The following is a 5,046-nucleotide window of genomic DNA, read 5'->3' as shown; positions in this document are numbered from 1 at the left end:
TATATATGTATATACATGTAAGCACTTTTCCCTTCTTTTCTCCTTTCCCTCATCCCAGTTGTTCTTTCCTTTTGAGTAGTTTCTTTTCCTTTCACAATATCTACTGTAAGATCGTGGAAGAGTAAATGAAATCTGAAAGGCACCTGGTATATTTAAAGCACCATGTGCATTTGATTAAACCATGATCTATAAATGTAGGTGTGTTACCCTAATGGAAGTTAATTGAATGAACATGGTGACATTTTAAAAAATTATGCTTTGTTTATAAATTTATTTTGTGAAATGAATAATTTTTCTAATGATCTCATTTTTTCACCTTGGATTTGATTTTGTAGACTGATTCACCAGTGTATATATTTGACACCATAACTCAGAAGTGGATATTGAGACAGAGACAGGGACAGTCCAAGAGGGCCTTTATAATTTTGGCTCAACAAAGAAGGCAATAGAACTCCTAACAGTGAATTTGACACTTCAGGCAGGATTTTTATAACTCCCACAAAGCAAATGGATAGTCTTGTTAATTTCTCATCTGTTCTCAAAAAGCTGTGAGTTATTTGGAGGCCAGTGTGATAGATTAAATATTTATTAATTGTGATAGTACATTTTTCTAGGGCTGTTTGTTGATTCAGCTTACTCCAAGAGAAGAACTGTAAAATATATATATATATATATATATATATATATATATATATATATATATAATTAACTGGGGGTTTTTGTACTCTAATTTTAAATGCAATCTAATTTCTTCACCTTGAAGAAATGCTGGATGTTGTTCATCTCCTTAGTATTCAAAATCACTAGTTTGGATCCACACGCTCAAGATCCACTTAGGTCTCAGGAAAACATCACATACAACATATTTGTCTATAATAACACATGTAAGTAGAAATATTTTTTTGCAGTACTGGGAACTGAGCCAGGTATTTGTTCTTAGCTACATTCTCAGCTCCTTTTAAAAATTTTTTGAGACAGCATCTCACTAAGTTGATAAGTTGCCCAGCCTAGGCTAGAACTTGTGACCCTTCTGCTCCAACCTCCCAGACTGCTGTCATTAAAAATGTGAACTCCTGCCCAGTAAACACACACATTATTAAAGTAAATGAGATGTCTTAGTTATTGAGCTTAGATAACATACATATAAATAACCATCTATTTATAAAAGAAATAATTATAAAATAAGGTATTGAAAATAATAAAAAGGATATCATGCTATGCCAAAGTTTTAGAAACCATGATATATTTAGAAAGAAGTTATACTTTTCTTGAATTACAGTGATGAAAATCAAAGAAATTTACTTACCTGAAACATTCTGAAAAAAGAATTAATTGTAGTAACTTTTAAAAATTAAGAAAATGGAATAGGTAAGAGCATATGTTGAAAGCAATGAGTAATATCCTGTGCAGTTAATTCAAACACAGGATATTGGAAAAAGTATAAATTAAGATTGAGAAAAGATAGTTTTTCAAGAAAATAGATTGAGAAGAGATATACGTCACAGAACTAGTTCACTCCACTCTCTCATTAAATGCCGTTGTTGATCCTGAGTAGAATGCAGTATATGGGACAGCAATTTAAAGACACTGAAAAATAAGCAGGAATACATAGGTCAGGAAAGAAGACCAGAATGTGAAGTATTACAGAAGTTCCACTGCCACTGAATCTCAACACTGCAAACTTCTGAGGTGACCTCCAATATCAAGGAATAGTTCTGGGAGCACCCCTCTACTTCCAGGTCAAGAAGAGGGCAGCAGAATGCTGAATACTCAAAGATGTTGTTAAAGTTCTCCCTTTGTCTCTAGTCTTTCAGTCCTGGTTCTCAATTCTACAGAGAGCGTGCCCACAGCAACCACAGGTGCTCCTAGCTATGCCAGTTCAGAGGGAAGAAATTTAGTTCTCCAGTTGGTGGATCTGTTATTCCAAGTGTGTAGGATATTTTCTGTCCCCTATTAGTGCATTTCCCCCCAATCCTGCTGCCTGCTAGAGGCTAAGACATGCATTTTTAAGGTCACTCAGAAGAGTAGTAAGGTCATTAAAGCACATAATGTTTCAACCAGAGGATGAAAAGAAATCAACAATTAGCAGATTGCAGAATTGGACAGGCTTGGATAAATAAACCCAGGAAGTTGTTTGTAAACTCTGGCTGACTTCTGAGTTGGACATGCCTAATCATAGTGAATGTAATACAAGTTTGAAAATTAAACTAAATTTATACAAACAGATAACAATATAATCATTATGTTAATTTCCTATTGTGCTTTAGTATATTATAACAACTTACTGATTTCAACAAAACAAATTTATTGCCTGTGGTGGATTGACAACTGGTGGTCAGCTTGTAAACAGCAGACCTGGATCAGCACGGTGCTTGATGTGGAAGGCCTGCCTCAGGGTCATCGCCAACAGCATGAAAGAAGATCAGGAGGGGAAGAGGGTGTGCTGTTGATTCTCCTGGAGAAGCTATGCGCAGGGAAAGTAAACTCTGTGAACAAAATGAAATAAATACATTCTTGGAAAACTTTTTGTTAGGAGATGTTATATGATTGTTAAAGGAAAATTTCCACAAAAAGTCACAATGGCTGCAAAAAGAAATGTGGGAAATAGTAACCAAGATAAAACAACCAAAATAATATATCTTGGGATAATAAAATGGATTGTTCTCTTGAAATTTTTAAAATATATTTCAATTCTAAGAAGAAAATATATTTTCTAATAGAGATTTTATGTTGGTCAAATAATATTTAACAGTAACATAATAAATAAGGTAGGGTAAAGAATGAATATCTTTGAAGATGTAAAATATAAAGTGGAATGTGAAAAGTAAAGTACAATTTAATTGTGACCACTTTAAAACATACAGAAATTTATAAAAAATAAACAGATAAAATGGAATGCTATAAGGTGCTTGTGATGATTAATTTTGATAGTGCCAACTTGACTTGTTTAGGGAAGTACCCCAGGATTTGGTAAGGCACACTTATAAGTGTGTTTGGATGGGACAGAAAGGCATGGGCTTGGGGTCTGTGTCAGGTACGGTGTTCCTTCTTCTGTGGCTCTTCTTCCTGTTCACGATGAACTGAGGATCTTCGTTCCCAAAAAACTCTTTCCCGGTAATATTCTGCCTTGGAGCCAACTGACTATGGACTGGATTCCCTTAAAACTACGAGTCAAATTAAGCCCTTTGTCTTTTAAATTGTAAGTGTTTATCATTATGTCTCAGGAGCAGTAAAGCTGATCAATATAGAAAGTTGTTACTGGAAAAGTGAGGTCATTGCTGTGACTGAACCCGTATCTGCCAGTGTGGTTTATATGATCCTGGAACTGGTTTATAATAGGAGTTTGGAAAAGTTTGGAGATGAAAGTAGAGAAGCCAGTAAGCAGAGGTTGATGGTTGACTCTGATTAGAGCTCTTAAAGCAAAATGTTAATAGTAATGTAAACATTAAAATCGTGCTCAGGGTCTATTTCGGAATGAGGACTTCACTGGCAAGTGGACTAGATACCATACGTGTTACACTCTGTCAGAAAATTGTCTACATTTTACCTATGCCCTGAATGGTGGGAGACTGAGACTAAAGATCTTGGGATAATTGATCTGGTGGAGGAAATTCAAGACCAGCCCAGTGTTCAAACTGCAGCATGGGCTCTGTTGGGTGCTTTAGCCAGATGTAGTCAAAGTTGGGTGCAGAAAGCAACAGAAAAATTAGAAGAATTTATATTTTGGTCTAAAAGGAGCCATGTCTAAATTTGGGATGAAAGGGCTTGTATCTGTTGAAGACATGAAGAGATTAGTGCCATTATAAAGAAATTAAGTGGTTTGGTTAAGGATATAAGAAAGGATGATTTGAAGTCATATCAGAAATCAGCAAGACTTCACTCAACACTGGCTCTGGTATGCATCTGAGGAAGGAGTCCCTGGGCCTTTGCTCAAGGAGCGACTCCTTGGAAATTTCATCTGCAAAATTAATTTCACTGTGATTAACCATCCAGACAATGCGCAGTGACTGTAGCAATGGTCCAACGGGTCCTGGTTACTTTTCCCACTGAAAGTCAGCCTTGACATAATCATTGCAATATTGTTTCTGCAACACGAAAAATGCAAGATTTTTGGCCTCTGGGAGGATTCCAAATGGTTTTCACAGAAAGGCCAGGAAGTCAGGCAAAGAGAGGAAAGTATATAGAAGCTATGGGAATGGAAATGAAGTTCTATAGAGATCTCAGGAAGTCAGAGATGCTAAGAATATGGAATCTCTGTCAAGGAAAACTGTAGGCTCTGAGTGGAACCAGCCTAAGGGGGTGGCTATCTGCGCTGCCAAATGGCAAGGGCACAGGAATAAAGATTCCCACGCCTGCGCAACTCATGTTTTATCGCCATATGCGCTGAAGGCTTGGTACTGAAACAGAGGACTTAATTCTGTCTTTGCTGGCTTTTGGTCTTGCTTTGTTCCATTCTGTTTCTAACACAGTTAGATATTCCCTCCCTTTTGGAATGGAAATGTCTACCTTGTACTATTTTACCTTGGAATTATGGCAATTTTTTTTTATTCTTTCAGATGTTCAAAACTAAGTATTTTCCTTATATTTCAAAGAGACTTTGACTTGAGTTTTGGACTTTTGAAAAATGCTGGAACTTCTGAGACATTAGGACATGGATAATTACATTTTGGTTATACATATACAGATAGTTTTATCATGTTAGGTGGAATTATGACCTTGTGTTAGTTTGGGTATCACATATGTTAGAGGTATGTTTCGACATCAGCTTAACAAGGGGTGAAACATGATAGTTCAGCCTGAGAGCGTCAACTCGATTGCCTTTGGGATCTGCCAAGGTGATTGGTGGTACACAACTGTGGGTTTGTCTGGGTGGATAATAGAATCATGACTTTGGAGTCTATGCCTGCTTCCTTGTCCCCTCCTCTCTGGCAGTACTTTCCTGCTCTGTTTCCTTGATGCCATCAACAAAGACTGCTCTGCCACACCCTTACCTCAGTGCTTCTGCCTTCGAGCCAATTGACCACAGACTAAATGAATTCAAACTGT

The sequence above is a fragment of the Chinchilla lanigera genome, unplaced genomic scaffold (assembly GCF_000276665.1).
Source record: "Chinchilla lanigera isolate Chin_1 unplaced genomic scaffold, ChiLan1.0 scaffold00039, whole genome shotgun sequence".
In the NCBI taxonomy this organism is placed as follows: Eukaryota; Metazoa; Chordata; class Mammalia; order Rodentia; family Chinchillidae; genus Chinchilla; species Chinchilla lanigera.
The sequence above is the reverse complement of the archived record's forward strand: the minus strand, read 5'-3'. Positions refer to the sequence as shown.